The sequence below is a fragment of the Ranitomeya imitator genome, chromosome 2 (assembly GCF_032444005.1).
Source record: "Ranitomeya imitator isolate aRanImi1 chromosome 2, aRanImi1.pri, whole genome shotgun sequence".
Taxonomy (NCBI): Eukaryota; Metazoa; Chordata; class Amphibia; order Anura; family Dendrobatidae; genus Ranitomeya; species Ranitomeya imitator.
This window is the reverse complement of record NC_091283.1, coordinates 244,639,100-244,658,257: the sequence shown is the minus strand read 5'-3', so window position 1 is coordinate 244,658,257 and position 19,158 is coordinate 244,639,100. Positions and strand designations below refer to the sequence as shown.

The window sequence follows — 19,158 nt, the reverse complement described above, 5'->3', positions numbered from 1 at the left end:
GTAGCCTCACCCTTCCGCACTATAGAGACGGTAAGATTGTGTTTTTCCATAGCCATTTAATTAGTACCCAGTTTTATTATTTATTTTTTATTTTTTTCATTTTTTTCATTTTTATATTTCATTTTCTATTTTTTTATTGTTTTTTATTATTTATTTATTTTTTCTTCAATTTTTATTTCATTTCATTCATTTTTTCAGTTTTTCATCTTTTTTCATCTGATTATGTTCCATGATCCATTTTTTCATTCAGTTCATCTATTCTCATTTATTTCATTCATTTCATTCTTTTCATTCTTTTCCTTTCTTTTCATTTTATTTATTTAGTTTGGACTCCTACCATGCATTTATATGTTTAATCATGTAACTGTGTTGTACTTTTATGATGTATTCTCCATTACACAGCGCTCTGCCCATTTCATTACAGCGCTTCCCCCACATCTCTACAGCGTTTCCTGAAGAGTGTCCACATGCAAGGCACCGCACCAGCACCTATGAGTCCACTGCCCTTTTACATTGGCGTTCTATCTATAGCACCTACTGCGCTGCCCCTTCCCCTTCAGTCCCTACAGGACGAGCGCTTCTTCCGTTCGGTCATCGGCTGGCCTGGGCTTGCATACACTGCGCAGGCCCAGCCTTTCTGTGGCAGACCGACGTGCTCCGTCTCTACTGCGCACGCGCGAGTGGCTGGAATCGCTATTGCGCATGCGCCGGCGTCCCTACACTCGTTCCGGACGCACCTCCACCCAGGGCCATAAAAAGGAGCCTTTTGGGCTCCTCCAGACAAGCGCTACCTCACGCAGTGACACGGTTAGTGTCTGCCTTTCCCACTTGCCCAACGCTGGTCCTGGCCACCTGTCTCCACGGACTCCTGAGGACGGATGTGAGCGACTACTTACAGATAAGTTTTCTTGTGCTAAACAAATACCAGCCAAGCGCCATACTCATGCCCCCCCCCCCCCCCCTCCTTTTTCTTTCTAGTGACATTGGTTCCCCTATTACGGTGGCTTAGCTCATTAGACATTGACCTTGACTGGCTCCACAACCTAGCAGGTAGTGTTCTCTTCTTTCTGCTGCATACACGTGACTAGTAGAATTTTAGATACTTATGTACTCTCCACTGCCCTTCTCTGCAGCTACACAAATATTCCCACAGTACTGGTTGTACTCCTCAAAGGTATTCAAGCGTTGCTCTGGCTGGTCTTCTATAGCGCACAGGTAGCTATGTATATATACATATATATACAATTTTTTCTATCATCATCATCATCATTTATCTGGCTACCTACACGCTGAGATCTTTATTTTTTTATATCTGTCAATACAGCATATGGTACATAGACCTGTCTGCCGTGCATCACGGCGACTACAGCACCAGTACCACTAAGCCATACGAATCTCCCCACATTATTGGTTGCACTCTCTCAAGGTATCCTACTTGTATTCAGGCTGGTCCCTTAAAGCGCAGAGGTAGTTATGTAATTTTAACTTTTTATCATTCACCTATTTGTTATGTACATACCGGAATATTTAATATATCTATATCTACCCATGTCTACCCATACAGCCATTGATATACACCAGTCTGCCCTCCATCACGGCGACTACAACATTATTTATAATAAGGTGAGGTACATACATCCAATGGTGGCCATGCTACACCTATCTATGACTATACCTTAGGTCATTAAAGCACCTGTTATGCAGCACCCTCGCTCATTTTTCCCATTACCCGTTACCGTTACAGGTTGTTTACCTTTTTTCCTTTTGGCTGACACCTCAGCAGCAACATTCACCCATGCAAGGGAAGAATCTACTACCTTAGGGTACGCTGAACCATCTTTTCCTACCGTCTCTACTGTATCCAATTATGTATTGTGTATCTCTCTTGTTCCTTTGCTTTTGGTTCCTTGTTAATGATGTATAGGTAAAGCCTGGATGGCTTCTATTCCCTCAACATAAGCATTGACATGTTTTCTGAACTGTATATATGTATATATGTATTTGTAATCTTGTCTTTGTCCTGAGAATAGTTATTTAGTATTGTTTTGTTCTATTTGTTTCAGCGATTTAGTGATCAAGGCCACGGGCTGGCCGAAACGTTTTTGTACTTATCGCTTCACCTGAACATTTATCTAATAAAAGCATCCACATGAATTGAATCTCTTCATCGTACGAGAGCAGTGATTTTACGCTACATGATTGAGAGGACCACGGGTTCCGTTCATTTGCACCGTCACCTTCAGAACTGTCGAGTGCTAGCCTTCTATAACTTTCTGTACTTTCGGCATTTGAGGAGTGGCGTCATTGGCTTGAGGGTGCTAGACATCGTGTGGTGGTCTTGACTGATCACAAAAATCTGATTTACCTTGAGTCTGCCAAGCGTCTGAATCCTAGACAGGCTCGTTGGTCACTGTTTTTCTCCCGTTTCGATTTTGTGGTTTCATACCTGCCAGGTTCAAAGAATGTGAAGGTGGATGCTCTTTCTAGGAGTTTTGTGCCTGACTCCCCTGGAAATTCTGAGCCCACTGGTATCCTTAGGGATGGGGTGATTTTGTCGGCTGTCTCCCCAGACTTGCGACGTGCTTTGCAGGAGTTTCAGGCGGATAAACCTGATCGTTGTCCGCCTGAAAGACTGTTTGTTCCGGATAATTGGACCAGTAGAGTCATCTCCGAGGTCCATTCTTCTGCGTTGGCAGGTCATCCTGGAATATTTGGTACTAGAGACTTGGTGGCCAGGTCTTTTTGGTGGCCTTCCTTGTCGAGGGATGTGCGTTCTTTTGTGCAGTCTTGTGAAGTTTGCGCTCGGGCTAAGCCTTGCTGTTCTCGCGCCAGTGGATTGTTGTCACCTTTGCCTATCCCGAAGAGGCCTTGGACGCACATTTCCATGGACTTTATTTCGGATCTCCCTGTCTCTCAAAAAATGTCCGTCATCTGGGTTGTGTGTGACCGCTTTTCTAAGATGGTTCATCTGGTACCCTTGCCTAAGTTACCTTCCTCCTCTGAGTTGGTTCCTCTGTTTTTCCAGAACGTAGTTCGTTTGCATGGGATTCCGGAGAACATCGTTTCTGACAGGGGATCCCAGTTTGTGTCTAGATTTTGGCGGACGTTCTGTGCTAAGATGGGCATTGATTTGTCCTTTTCGTCTGCATTCCATCCTCAGACGAATGGCCAGACGGAACGAACTAATCAGACCTTGGAAGCTTATTTAAGGTGTTTTGTTTCTGCTGATCAAGATGACTGGGTTACCTTTTTGCCGCTTGCCGAATTTGCCCTTACTAATCGGGCTAGTTCTGCTACCTTGGTTTCTTTTGTAATTCGGGGTTTCATCCTCGTTTTTCATCTGGTCAGGTGGAGCCTTCTGATTGTCCTGGAGTGGACATGGTGGTGGATAGGTTGCATCAGATTTGGAGTCATGTGGTGGACAATTTGAAGTTGTCCCAGGAGAGGGCTCAGCAGTTTGCTAATCGCTGTCGCCGCGTGGGTCCTCGACTTCGTGTTGGGGACTTGGTGTGGTTGTCTTCTCGTTTTGTTCCTATGAAGGTCTCTTCTCCTAAGTTCAAGCCTCGGTTCATCGGTCCCTATAGGATCTTGGAAATTCTTAACCCTGTGTCGTTTCGTTTGGATCTCCCGGCATCGTTTGCTATTCATAATGTGTTCCATCGGTCGTTGTTGCGGAAGTATGAGGTACCTGTTGTTCCTTCGCTTGAACCGCCTGCTCCGGTGCTGGTGGAGGGAGAATTGGAGTATGTTGTGGAGAAGATCTTGGATTCTCGTGTTTCCAGACGGAAACTCCAATATTTGGTCAAGTGGAAGGGTTATGGTCAGGAGGATAATTCTTGGGTGGTTGCCTCTGATGTTCATGCTGCTGATTTGGTCCGTGCATTTCATAGGGCTCATCCTGGTCGCCCTGGTGGTTCTCGTGAGGGTTCGGTGACCCCTCCTCAAGGGGGGGGGTACTGTTGTGGATTCTGTTTTTGGGCTCCCTCTGGTGGTTACAGATGGTACTGGGTGATTTGTGTTTTCTGCGGTCTCTGGTGTCCACCTGTTCTATCAGGATATGGGTGTTTCCTATTTAACCTGGCTTTCTTGTCATTTCCTCGCCGGCTATCAATGTAATCAGTGTGTCTTGTTACCTCTGCTTCCCGCTTCTGTAATCTTCAGGACTAGCTAAGTTTTTGATTTTCCTGTTTCACGTTTTGCTTAATTTTTGTCTTAGTCCAGCTTGCAGATATGTGATTCCTTTTTGCTGGTTGCTCTAGTGGGCTGATATTACTCCTCATGTTCCATGAGTTGGCACATGAGTTCAAGTAATTTCAGGATGGTTTTTTGTAGGGTTTTTCGCTGACCGCGCAGTTCACTTTTGTATCCTCTGCTATCTAGCTTTAGCGGGCCTCATTTTGCTGAATCTGTTTTCATAACTACGTATGTGCTTTCCTCTCATTTCACCGTTATTACATGTGGGGGGCTGCTATTTCTGTGGGGGGTTTCTCTGGAGGCAAGAGAGGTCTGTGTTTCTTCTAATAGGGGAAGTTAGTCCTTCGGCTGGTGCGAGACGTCTAGGAATCATCGTAGGTACGTTCCCCGGCTACAGCTAGTTGTGTGTTTAGGTTCAGGATCGCGGTCAGCTCAGTTTCCATCACCCTAGAGCTTGTTTTGTTTTTTGTGCTTGTCCTTTTGTGATCCCCTGCCATTGGGATCATGACGCATACCCCGACACACAGTATAATCTCATAGTACCGCCATACCCCCACACACAGTATAGTGTTCCTACAGTACCGCCATACCCCCACACACAGTATAATGTTCTCATAGTACCGTCATACCCCCATACACAGTATTATGTTCTCATAGTACCGCCATCCCCCACACAGTATAATGTTCTCATAGAACCACCATACCCCCACACACAGTATAATGTTCCTACAGTACCGCCATACCACCACACACAGTATAATGTTCCTACAGTACCGCCATACCCCCACACACAGTATAATGTTCTTATAGTACCGCCATCCCCCACACAATATAATGTTCTCATAGTACCGCCATACCCCCACACACAGTATAATGTTCTCATAGTACCGGCATACCCCCACACACAGTATAATGTTCCTACAGTACCGCCATACCACCACACACAGTATAATGTTCCTACAGTACCACCATACCCACACACAGTATAATGTTCTCATTGTACCGCCATACCCCCAGACACAGTATAATGTTCCTACAATACCGCCATACCCCCTAATCTTCTCATAGTACCGCCATACCCCCACACAGTATAATGTTCTCATAGTATCGCCATACCCCCCACACACAGTATAATGTTCTCATAGTACCGCCATACCCCCACACACAGTATAATGTTCTCATAGTACCGCCATACCACCCACACACAGTATAATGTTCTCATAGTACCGCCATACCCCCACACACAGTATAATGTTCTCATAGTACCACCATACCACCCACACACAGTATAATGTTCTCATAGTACCGCCATACCACCACACACAGTATAATGTTCCTACAGTACCGCCATACCCCCCCACACAGTATAATCTTCTCATAGTATCGCCATACCCCCACACACAGTATAATGTTCTCATAGTACCGCCATACTACCCACACACAGTTTAATGTTCTCATAGTACCGCCATACCCCCACACAGTATAAAGTTCCCACAGTACCATCATCCCACCACACACAGTATAATGTTCCTACAGTACCGCAATACCCCCACACACAGTATTTTGTTCCCACATTAGTGGCTTCCCACAGACACAGGACAATGTTTCCACAGGACTGGCATCCCCCTCACACACAGTATAATGTCCCCACAGTGCTGTCATCCCCACACTTTCTAATGCTCCCACAGTACTGCCCCCTACATGCACAATATGGTACCATTCATCTCACTGACTACCTCCGACCACCGTCAGTTAATAACATAGTAACATAGTAACATAGTTAGTAAGGCCGAAAAAAGACATTTGTCCATCCAGTTCAGCCTATATTCCATCATAATAAATACCCAGATCTACGTCCTTCTACAGAACCTAATAATTGTATGATACAATATTGTTCTGCTCCAGGAAGACATCCAGGCCTCTCTTGAACCCCTCGACTGAGTTCGCCATCACCACCTCCTCAGGCAAGCAATTCCAGATTCTCACTGCCCTAACAGTAAAGAATCCTCTTCTATGTTGGTGGAAAAACCTTCTCTCCTCCAGACGCAAAGAATGCCCCCTTGTGCCCGTCACCTTCCTTGGTATAAACAGATCCTCAGCGAGATATTTGTATTGTCCCCTTATATACTTATACATGGTTATTAGATCGCCCCTCAGTCGTCTTTTTTCTAGACTAAATAATCCTAATTTCGCTAATCTATCTGGGTATTGTAGTTCTCCCATCCCCTTTATTAATTTTGTTGCCCTCCTTTGTACCACTTAGTCTCATTCTTGGTGCAAATACTAATGAACCCAGGATCTAGGAGATATTTACCATACGATAGTTGGATAGGCAGGAGTGTGTCATCCATAAAGGTCGCCCATTCAGTTGCTATGATGCCTATGAATTGACAGGGCTCGGTGGGGTGTGGTATTGGTCACCCTCTCCTTCCCATCATCACAATTTCAGCAATATCCACATTCCCATGACGGTGACACCGCTGAATACCGTAGATTAGTGAATCAGGGAGTGGAAAGCTCCTGATCCACCATTCAGCCTTCACTTCAGAGTCTGAGACTCCGTGCACTGCAGGCACAATGACGTCACTACATCACACCTGTAGTACGGAGCCTCAGTACTCACACCGCACAGACCAGAGCAGCGCTCCTCAGGAACCAGGTTGGGTGAGTAGTATGTGTGGTTTTTTAATCAAATATCAGGAAATGGTGGCATCGTATAAACCCCTTTCTGACATGTGGCTACTATCCTGTCGAGGTGGCGTGGGCCTGTATGACCACCGACGGGATAGTACGTCATACGCGATCGGCCGCGCTCACGGGGGGAGCGTGGCCGGGTGTCAGCTGACTATCGCAGCTGGCATCCGGCACTATGTGCCAGGAGCGGTCATGGACCACCCCCGGCACACTGCGATCAAACATGATCGCAGTGTTCCGGCAGTATAGGGAAGCATCGTGCTGGGAGGGGGCTCCCTGCGGGCTTCCCTGAGACCCCCGGAGCAACGCGATGTGATCGCGTTGCTGCGAGGGTCTCTTACCTCCTCCTTCCTGCAGCAGGCCCGGATCCAAAATGGCCGCGGCATCTGGGTCCTGCAGGGAGGTGGCTTCACAGCGCCTGCTCAAAGCAGGCGCCTGTAAGCCTGGAGATGTGCACGTCAGATCGCTGATCTGACACAGTGCTGTGCAAAGTGTCAGATCAGCGATCTTACACTATAACATGATGCCCCCCCCCCCCCCCCTGGGGCAATGTTATAGTGCAAAAAAAAATATTCACATGTGTAAAAAGATTTAAGAAAAATTCCTAAAAAACAAAAATATTGTTTCTATATATACATTTCTTTATCTAAATAAAAAAAACAATAAAAGTTCACATATTTAGTATCGCCGCGTCCGTAACGACCCCACCTATAAAACTATATCACTAACCCCTTCAGTGAATATCGTAAAAAAAAAAAAAAACGAGGCAAAAAACAACGCTTTATTATCATACCGCCAAACAAAAAGTGGAATAACATGCGATCAAAAAGACTGATATAAATAACCTTGGTACCGCTGAATGCATCATCTTGTCCCGCAAAAACCGAGCCACCAAACAGCGTCATCAGCGAAGAAATAAAAAAGTTATAGTCTTCAGAATAAAGCGATGCAAAAATAATTATTTTTTCTATAAAATAGTTTTTATCATATAAAAGCACCAAAACATAAAAAAAGATATAAATGAGATATCGCTGTAATCGTACTGACCAGAAGAATAAAACTGCTTCATCAATTTTACCAAACGTGGAACGGTATAAACGCCTCCCCAAAAAGAAATTCATGAATAGCTGCTTTTTGGTCATTCTGCTTCACAAAAATCGGAATAAAAAGCGATCAAAAAATGTCACATGCCCAAAAATGTTACCAATAAAAACGTCAACTCGTCCCACAAAAAACAAGACCTCACATGACTCTATGGACCTAAATATAGCTCTCAAAATGTTTCAAAGCAAAAAATATTTTTTGCTATAAAAAGCGTCTTTCAGTGTGTGACGGCTGCCAATCATAAAAATCCGCTAAATAACCCGCTATAAAAGTAAATCAAATCACCCTTCATCACCCCCTTAGTTAGGGAAAAATTAAAAAAATGTATTTATTTCCATTTTCCCGTTAGGGCTAGGGTTAGGGTTGGGGCTAGGGTTAAGGTTACAGTTAGGGTTGGGGCTAAAGTTAGGGTTTGGATTACATTGATGGTTGGGAATATTGTTAGGGTTAGGGGTGTGTCAGGGATAGGGGTGTGGTTAGGGTTACCGTTGGGATTAGGGTTAGGGGTGTGTTTGGATTAGTGTTTCAGTTATAATTGGGGGGTTTCCACTGTTTAGACACATCAGGGGCTCTCCAAACGCGACATGGCGTTCGATCTCAATTCCAGCCAATTCTGCATTGAAAAAGTAAAACAGTGCTCCTTCCCTTCCGAGCTCTCCCGTGTACCCAAACAGTGGTTTACCCCAACATATGGGGTATCCGCGTACTCAAAACAAATTGGAGAACAACTTTTAGGATCCATTTTCTCCTGTTACCCTTGGGAAAATACAAAACTGGGGGCTAAAAAATAATTTTTGTGGGAAAAAAAAGATTTTTTTATTTTCATGGCTCTGCTTTATAAACTGTAGTGAAACACTTGGGAGTTCAAAGTTCTTACAACACATCTAGATAAGTTCCTTTGGGGGTCTAGTTTCCAATATAGGGTCACTTGTGGGGGGTTTCTACTGTTTAGGTACATTAGGGGCTCTGCAAACGCAATGTGACGCCTGCAGACCATTCCATTTAAGTCTGCAATCCAAATGGCGCTCCTTCCCTTCCAAGCCCTCCCATGCGTCCAAACAGTGGTTCCCCTCCACATATGGGGTATCAACATACTCAGGACAAATTGGACAACAACTTTTGGGGTCCAATTTCTCCTGTTATCTTGGAAAAGTACAAAACTGGGGGCTAAAATATAATTTTTCTGGAAAAAAAAAGAATTTTTATTTTCACGGCTCTGCGTTATAAACTAGTGAAACACTTGGGGGTTCAAAGCTCTCACAACACATCTAGATGAGTTCCTTAGGGGGTCTACTTTCCAAAATGGTGTCACTTGTGGGGGGTTTCAATGTTTAGGCACATCAGTGGCTCTATAAACGCAACATGGCGTCCCTTCTCAATTCCAGTCAATTTTGCATTGAAAAGTCAAATGGCGCTCCTTCCCTTCCGAGCTCTGCCATGCGCCCAAACAGTGGTTTAGCCCCACATATGGGGTATCAGCGTACTCAGGACAAATTGTACAACAGGTTTTGGGGTCCAATTTTTTCTCTTACCCTTGGAAAAATAAAAAATTGGGGGCGAAAATATCATTTTTGTGAAAAAATATGATTTTCTTTTTACGGCTCTGCATTATAAACTTCGGTGAATCACTTAATGGGTCAAAGTGCTCACCACACATCTAGATAAATTCCTTAGGTGGTCTACTTTCCAAAATGGTGTCACTTGTTGGGGGTTCCAATGTTTAGGCACATCAGGGGCTCTCCAAACGCAACATGGCGTCCCATCTCAATTCCAGTCAATTTTGCATTGAAAAGTCAAATGGCGCTCCTTCGCTTCCGAGCTCTGCCATGCGCCCAAACAGTGGTTTACCCTCACATATGGGGCATCGGCGTACTTAGGTCAAATAGTACAACAACTTTTGGGGTCCATTTTCTCCTTTTACTCTTGGTACAATAAAACAAATTGGAGCTGAAATAAATTTTTTGTGAAAAAAAGTTACATGTTCATTTTTATTTAAACATTCCAAAAATTCCTGTGAAACACCTGAAGGGTTAATAAATTTCTTGAATGTGGTTTTGAGCACCTTGAGGGGTGCAGTTTTTAGAATGGTGTCACACTTGGTTATTTTCTATCATATAGACCCCTCAAAATGACTTCAAATGAGATGTGGTCCCTAAAAAAAATGGTGTTGTAAAAATGAGAAATTGCTGGTCAACTTTTAACCCTTATAATTCCCTAACAAAAAAAATGTTGGTTCCAAAATTGTGCTGATGTAAAGTAGACATGTGGGAAATGTTAGTTATTAAGTATTTTGTGTGACATATCTCTGTGATTTAAGCATGGGGTAGAGAACAGCTGACCGCACCACCGCTCCACAGACCGGGAACACGTCAGACTCACAAACTTCAGCCAGCCGGCAGACCTTGGGTGCTAAAGCCGGAAACACGACCATCAACGATGTAAAGATGCAGAAAAAATTGGCAGCACTCACCGGTCTTTATAAAACAGGTACTTTATTGTGACATATCGTCACGGCACGGGGGTGTGTATAAAGAACGTAGCAGCCGAACGACGGCCGTTTCGCGCCCACCTGGCGCTTCAACGGGTTCAATGGGAGTACGGATGTGACGCCTGAAGTAGCGCCTGACACTAGCACTCCTCCCTGCGCCAACACCCGCCCACCCACGGTACACAATATGATTAAAAACATCTAAAATCAATACCCATAGTATGCGGCATGAACCATAAGCCATATCAATAATGAGCATTATATCATCTTAGTATATTGAGATATTGTACAATACAGACATTGCTAAGTCAAACATATAATTGTTATTAAGTCGCGCCGGGCCACTCAGATGCTAACCCAATACTGGTGCCCGTGTCGCTTCTCCATCCTCTCAGGCTGAACGTGACACCACCTACCATACCCAGGATATCACTCTCCGATCTCCTGTGCTACGGGCTCACATACGGTCTACGTTGTAACCTTAAACAATATATACCGTTCACAGAAAAATAGACATATCTACCTTATCATTGAGCCCCGCAGGGCCCAGGGCCCCTGTCCGCATTATCCACATTGCCTCACATCTTAACAAGACATTATGATGGTCACCCCCTCTTTTTGGGATCTTAACCTGTTGCACACCAGCAAATGTCATTACCTCCGCGTTTCCTCCATGCTCCTCCCGCAAGTGATTAATGAGTCTGGGTACCCCCTTCCCTGTGGTGACAGATCGACAATGCTCTCTAAAACGCACATATAGACACCTGATGGTCTTACCCAAATAATATCGCCCACACGGGCACCACACTACATACACCACATTTTTTGTTTGGCATGTAATTAGCTGCATCACCTTATGTTTGACTGGCCCAATGTACAAGACCCTATCCGTAACATGTTGTTTGCAAAACGTGCAGTGTCCGCATCGATAATTCCCCATCGGGATACTCCTTCCCAACCAATTGTCAGTTCTGCTTTCTACCACTCGATTTTGCACCAATATATCTCGCAACCTAGTGCTCCTTCTGATTGAAATAAGGGGGCCCCTGGCTACCACCTCGGTTAGCTCTTTATCCCTATCCAGCAGGTGCCAGTTTTTTCTTATAGCGGACCTGATCTGTCAGTCCATGGGGCCATATTGGAAGCAGAACATGAATCTTTTACCCATGGAATGCTGTGCCCTACTCTGTTATGACCTGGTGGTCAAGACAATAATGGACCTGGTGGTTAAGAGCACACGGAAAGACCTGATAGTTACTGATAATAAAGGACGAGCTCTGGGACGTGGGAACTCTGCTGACCGCAATCCCTAAACCTATCAACCACACTAGAAATAGCCGTGGATTGCGCCTAACGCTCCCTATGCAACTCGGCACAGCCTAAGAAACTAGCTAGCCCTGAAGATAGGAAAATAAAGCCTACCTTGCCTCAGAGAAATTCCCCAAAGGAAAAGGCAGCCCCCCACATATAATGAATGTGAGTAAAGATGAAAATACAAACACAGAGATGAAATAGATTAAGCAAAGTGAGGCCCGACTTACTGAACAGACCGAGGATAGGAAAAGTTACTTTGCGGTCAGCACAAAAACCTACAAAAAGAACACGCAGAGGGCGCAAAAAGACCCTCCACACCGACTCACGGTGCAGAGGCGCTCCCTCTGCGTCCCAGAGCTTCCAGCAAGCAAGACAACAAATTAAATAGCAAGCTGGACAGAAAAATAGCAAACCAAAGAAATACAAGCTGGAACTTAGCTTCTGATGGGAAGACAGGTCACAAGAACAATCCAGGAGTGAACTAGACCAATACTGAAACATTGACAGGTGGCGTGGAGCAAAGATCTAAGTGGAGTTAAATAGAGCAGCAGCTAACGAATTAACCTCGTCACCTGTGAAAGGAAACTCAGAAACACCCACCAGAGGAAGTCCATGGACAGAACCAGCCGAAGTACCATTCATGACCACAGAAGGGAGCCCGACAACAGAATTCACAACACTACTCGTTATCTGATCCCTACTACTCATTTTATCGCAAGCATCTTGCCAAACGCGATCCGGATACCCTCTATATTTTAATCTCTGTTCCAACTCCAAAGTTTGTGCCTCCAAAGCCTCTCGTGTGTTATTGGCCCTACTGGTTCGCACCAATTGGCCATAGGGCAGGGACCGCTTAGTATGCCCCGGATGATAACTGTGATAGTGCATCAATGCGTTGGTAGAGACTGGTTTCCAAAATAGAGAGGTGTTAACCTCCCCATCCACTATATCGACTGACACATCTAAAAATTCTAAATGGGATCCCCCAAATGTAGACGTGAAAGCCATACCCATACTATTGTCATTTAGGTAAGAAACAAAATGTCCAAAGGAGTCCTGTGACCCATCCCACATGAAAAACATATCATCGACGTACCGTAAGTACATCCTGATATGCTCGAGGTAGGGATTCTGTAAAGAGTACATGTGTATCTCCTCAAAATAACCTAAATACAAGTTGGCGAAAGTACAAGCTGCCGGAGTCCCCATTAATGATATGTTTTTCGTGTGGGATGGGTCACAGGACTCCTTTGGACATTTTGTTTCTTACCTAAATGACAATAGTATGGGTATGGCTTTCACGTCTACATTTGGGGGATCCCATTTAGAATTTTTAGATGTCAGTCGATATAGTGGATGGGGAGGTTAACACCTCTCTATATCGGAAACCAGTCTCTACCAACGCATTGATGCACTATCACAGTTATCATCCAGGGCATACTAAGCGGTCCCTGCCCTATGGTCAATTGGTGCGAATCAGTAGGGCCAATAACACACGAGAGGGTTTGGAGGCACAAACTTTGGAGTTGGAACAGAGATTAAAATATAGAGGGTATCCGGATCGCGTTTGGCAAGATGCTTGCGATAAAATGAGTAGTAGGGATCAGATAACGAGTAGGGCACAGCATTCCATGAGTAAAAGATTCACATTCTGCTTCCAATATGGCCCCATGGACCGACAGATCAGGTCCGCTATAAGAAAAAACTGGCACCTGCTGGATAGGGATAAAGAGCTAACCGAGGTGGTAGCCAGGGGCCCCCTTATTTCAAACAGAAGGAGCACTAGGTTGCGAGATGTATTGGTGCAAAATCGAGTGGTAGAAAGCAGGACCGACAATTGGTTGGGAAGGAGTATCCCGATGGGGAATTATCGATGCGGACACTGCACGTTTTGCAAACAACATGTTACGGATAGGGTCTTGTACATTGGGCCAGTCAAACATAAGGTGATGCAGCTAATTACATGCCAAACAAAAAATGTGCATGTAGTGTGGTGCCCGTGTGGGCGATATTATTTGGGTAAGACCATCAGGTGTCTATATGTGCGTTTTAGAGAGCATTGTCGATCTGTCACCACAGGGAAGGGGGTACCCAGACTCATTAATCACTTGCGGGAGGAGCATGGAGGAAACGCGGAGGTAATGACATTTGCTGGTGTGGAACAGGTTAAGATCCCAAAAAGAGGGGGTGACCATCATAATGTCTTGTTAAGATGTGAGGCAATGTGGATAATGCGGACAGGGGCCATGGGCCCTGCGGGGCTCAATGATAAGGTAGATATGTCTATTTTTCTGTGAACGGTATATATTGTTTAAGGTTACAACGTAGACCGTATGTGAGCCCGTAGCACAGGAGATCGGAGAGTGATATCCTGGGTATGGTAGGTGGTGTCACGTTCAGCCTGAGAGGATGGAGAAGCGACACGGGCACCAGTATTGGGTTAGCATCTGAGTGGCCCGGCGCGACTTAATAACAATTATATGTTTGACTTAGCAATGTCTGTACTGTACAATATCTCAATATACTAAGATGTTATAATGCTCATTATTGATATGGCTTATGGTTCATGCCGCGTACTAAGCGTATTGATTTTAGATGTTTTTAATCATATTGTGTACCGTGGGTGGGCGGGTGTTGGCGCAGGGAGGAGCGCTAGTGTCAGGCGCTACTTCAGGCATCACATCCGTACTCCCATTGAACCCGTTGAAGCGCCAGGTGGGAGCGAAACGGCCGTCGTTCGGCTGCTACGTTCTTTATACACACCCCCGTGCCGTGACGATATGTCACAATAAAGTACCTGTTTTATGAAGACCGGTGAGTGCTGCCAATTTTTTCTGCATCTTTACATCGCTGTGATTTAATTGCATAAAAATTCAAAGTTGGAAAGTTGCAAAATTTTCAAAATTTTCGCCAAATTTCCCTTTTTTCACAAATAAACGCAGGTAATATCAAATAAATTTTACCACTATCATGAAGTACAATATGTCACGAGAAAATTATATCAGAATCACCGGGATCCCTTGAAGCGTTCCAGAGTTATAACCTCATAAAGGGACAGTGATCAGAATTGTAAAAATTGGCCCGGTCATTAACGTGCAAATCACCCTTGGGGGTAAAGGGGTTAAGAGAAGAGCTGTTGGGACTCTCATACTGAATGTGTGGCTGGTAGGGGTCATTATAATGGGGTTCTGGTGGACTGTAAATGCCTCCATAGTGAGTGGGGTTTTTTATTTTGTGTATCAGGTTGTGGTGGCCATAATTAGAGATGAGCGAATATGTTCGGAAAACGATAATCAAACATAAATTCGGTAGGAATATGGTACATTCGGATTCATGATCGGTAACACGAGCATTTTTCTTAACATCGGAAAAAGTCAGTAACATTCGGTAAAAGATATAATAGAAGCTGGCAATACATGTGCCACGTTTAGTAAAATCACAGCCACCAATGTGGGAGACTGGGGTTCAAATTCTGGCTCTGCCCTGTTGGACATAATATACAAGTAGTGGTCCATAACACTATGGTGCCTACCTCAATAAGCATGAGAGTGTCCTGAACAAGGAGAGTCATGCCTGCAGGATTAACAAGGTCCACGTCAGCTGTCGAGGAACCAGGACAATCTGATGATAAATGGGCTACTGGACCAAACCATACATGGACAAGGCAAGAGGGAATGGGAGCCAGTGAAGAGATTTGGAGAGGGGAGAAGCAGAGGAGTAGCGAGGAGAGAGATGAATTAGTCAGGCAGCAGAGTAAAGGATGGACTGGAGAGGTGCAAGGGTTTTAGCAGGTAGGCCACAGAAAAGGATGTTGCAGTAATCGAAGCGGAGATCATCACACATCCTGCATCCCATAGCCCAGTACCCATATGCTATTATTATTATTTAAATGGCACCATTTATTCCATAGTGCTGTACATGAGAAGGTGTTACATACAAATTACAGATATCACTTACAGTAAACAAACGAACAATCACAGACTGATACAGAGGGGCGAGGACCCTGCCCTTGCGGGCTTACATTCTACAGGATGGTGGGGAAGGAGACAGTAGGTTGAGGGTTGCAGGAGCTCCGGTGTTGGTGAGGCAGTAGTTCCAGTAGCGGTGCACGGTCGGTGCAGGCTGTAGGCTTTTCTGAAGAGGTGGGTTTTCAGGTTCCGTCTGAAGGATCCAAATGTCGTTGATAGTCAGACGTGTTGGGGCAAAGAATTCCAGAGGATGGGGAATACTCGGGAGAAATCCTGGAGGCGGTTGGGTGAGGAGCGAATTAGTGTGGAGGATAGAAGGAGGTCTTAGGAGGACCGGAGATTACACGAGGGAAGATATTGGGATATTAGTTCAGAGACGTATGGAGAACACAGTTTATAGATGGCCTTGTAGTTCAGTATTAGTAATTTAAACAGGATACGCTGAGGGAATGGTAACCAGTGAAGAGATTTACAGAGGGGAGTAGTGAGGAGAGAGAGGAATTAGTCAGGCAGCAGAGTTAAGGATGGACTGGAGCGGTGCAAGGGTGTTAGCAGGGAGGCCACAGAAAAGGATGTTGTAGTAGTCGAAGCTGGAGATCATCACACATTCTCCATCCCATAGTCCCGTGCCCATATACCCATCATACATCCTCCATCCCATAGTCCCGTGCCCATATACCCATCACACATCCTCCATCCCATAGTCCAGTGCCCATATACCCATCATACATATCCTCCATCCCATAGTCCTGTGCCCATATACCCATCATACATCCTCCATCCCATAGTCCCGTGCCCATATACCCATCACACATCCTCCATCCCATAGTCCAGTGCCCATATACCCATCACACAGTCTCCATCCCATAGTCCCGTGCCCATATACCCATCACACCTTCTCCATCCCATAGTCCCGAGCTGGGTGGCGCTGAGCAGGGAGTTCCTGGAGATGTGCTGTTATGTAACCTGGCAGTGTGGCTCTGTGTGCGGCCGCTGATGATGCGATTTTCTACGCCGGTAACAATAGAGCGCAGCAGTAATAGAGGAGGGGGATTCATTTCTGTCATGTGCTCTCTGCTCCTTTCTGGGGGGCAGACAATGGCTGGAGCTTATGTTCCCAGGGATGATAGATTTCTCCCACCCGGTCAGTGTCTGCTGAGGTGTTGTGGAGTGGGAAAACCGCTGCTCATAGCAACCAATCACAGCTCTGCTTCTTATAAACAGCTCTGGTGAAATGAAAGATGCTTAGTGATTGGTTTCTATGTGGAATGAGTGTGGCTTGACACACACACACAGATACACATACATACATACACACACATACATACACACACACACACACACACACACACAGCTTTATATATATAGATTTTTTTTCTTTACGTTGTAGGGCCCAATTCCAGCTGTTGCTGTCGGACCTGTGATTTCTATCTCCTCCACTGTGTACAGGATAATAGAGTATAATAAAGTAGTTATGGACGTGATGTAACTAACATTGTGCAGTGACTCTGCTTTCCATATAGTGATGGATATTTCTTGCTGTTAAAACTATGATGTTTTTCACTTTAACCCTTTGTTAAACCCCTCTGATCAGTGCGATCATACAACATACAAGCCTCTGATGTCTCCGGTGATGCCCTGTACTACTGTAGTGCCGTGTATCATCACTGCTGTCAGTGTAAAGGTACCTTCACACTAAACGATATCGCTAGCGATCTGTGACGTTGCAGCGTCCTGGCTAACGATATCGTTCAGTGTGACACGCAGCAGCGATCAGGATCCTGCTGTGATGTCGCTGGTCGGGGCTAGAGGGCCAGCACTTTATTTGGTCGCTGGCTCTCCCGCTGACATCGCTGAATCGGCATGTGTGACACCGATTCAGCGATGTCTTCACTGGTAACCAGGGTAAACATCGGGTTACTAAGCGCAGAGCCGCGCTTAGTAACCCGATGTTTACCCTGGTTACCATCGTAAAAGTTAAAAAAAAAAAAACACTACATACTTACCTACCGCTGTCTGTCCCCGGCGCTCTGCTTCTCTGCTCTGGCTGTGAGCGCCGGGCAGCCGGAAAGCACAGCGGTGACGTCACCGCTGTGCTTTCCGGCCGCTGTGCTCACAGCCAGAGCAGAGAAGCACAGCGCCGGGGACAGACTAGGTAAGTATGTAGTGTTTGTTTTTTTAACTTTTACGATGGTAACCAGGGTAAACATCGGGTTACTAAGCGCGGCCCTGCGCTTAGTAACCCGATGTTTACCCTGGTTACCGGCATTGTTGGTCGCTGGAGAGCGGTCTGTGTGACAGCTCTCCAGCGACCAAATAGCGACGCTGCAGCGATCCGGATCGTTGTCTGGATCGCTGCAGCGTCGCTTAGTGTGAAGGTACCTTTACACTAACGGCCCCATACACATGAGATAAGAGTTGGCTGAACGGTCATTTGGCAGACGGCCATCTCTCCCGACTCCCCCATACACACAAATATTCCAGCTTTCCAGGAGGGGGCAGGAATAGGCGAAGTAAATGGAGGCCCCCCATGACTGTGCTTGGTCATGGGCTCCAGTTTTAAATAAAATAGCCGCATTGATTGGTCAATAGTAGGGTGGGAGGGGTTATGAGAGGGAGGTGGGGGCTATATAGGTAAAAGTGCGGGAAACTGGGCACACTTTTAGCTGGCAGTTCAGGAGCGGCGGTAGATGGACGGCAGGAGGAAGGCCAGGCAGAGGGCGTGCAGGAGGTCGGATGACGGCGGATGCTGCGGTGCAGGCGGCATCTGAGCTGAGGACACCAGGAAACGAGCGCGGTTCTGGAGGAGCGGCGGGCAGTGGAACCCCACTGTCTGGCAGGCGGAGTGGTCGGGAGCCTGAGAGGGAACAGAGGTCGGCGGAGCAAGTACGGTCCAGGTCCGGGAGAAGGTCGGTCGAACGTGGAGCAGCTGACGCTCAGGTCCCCCCTGGTGATGTGGAGGCCAGGGGCGCGGGCCGGGAGCAGCACGATGGTGCCGAAGAATCGTGGTCGGACGGAGAACCTGATGCCGGGGAGGATCGGCGGGATGCGGGACGCACGGCTGGCAGGGACACAGCACCTGCGCAGCTCGGTGAGTACCATGCTATTTCTGACTTGTCGCCCAGAGGGGCTTATGGTGAGGGGGTTAGAGGTGATCAGGCGTCGGGTGGGCGGGCGCCGGACATTGGAGGGAGCAGCGGGGCGTTGGAGCCTGCGCTGCGGGATGTATTGCTGAGCGTGTCGCAATTGCTGAGTAGTTTACAGAATGGGGCAGTGAGGGAAGCGGGGGTATCACCGGCCAGGTCTTGGCTACCTGGGGCCGGGGCTTCGGGTTCGTCTACAATGGATTCGGGGAGTCTGTTAGTGGGCGAACAGTCGCCATCAGTGTCTGGAGTG

The 19,158-nt window shown here is 46.1% G+C and overlaps 1 protein-coding gene and 1 long non-coding RNA gene across 3 annotated transcripts in view; both read left to right on the top strand.

The window, feature by feature from the left end:
* Positions 1-19,158, top strand: part of LOC138662869 (zinc finger protein 250-like) — a 72,854-nt gene that overhangs the window by 23,268 nt on the left and 30,428 nt on the right. The gene's annotated exons all lie outside the window — the stretch shown is intronic.
* On the top strand, positions 1,130-1,625 carry LOC138667345 (uncharacterized). The gene is made up of 3 exons (XR_011318721.1): positions 1,130-1,215; positions 1,325-1,467; positions 1,565-1,625. It is a non-coding gene; the product is annotated as an uncharacterized lncRNA (long non-coding RNA).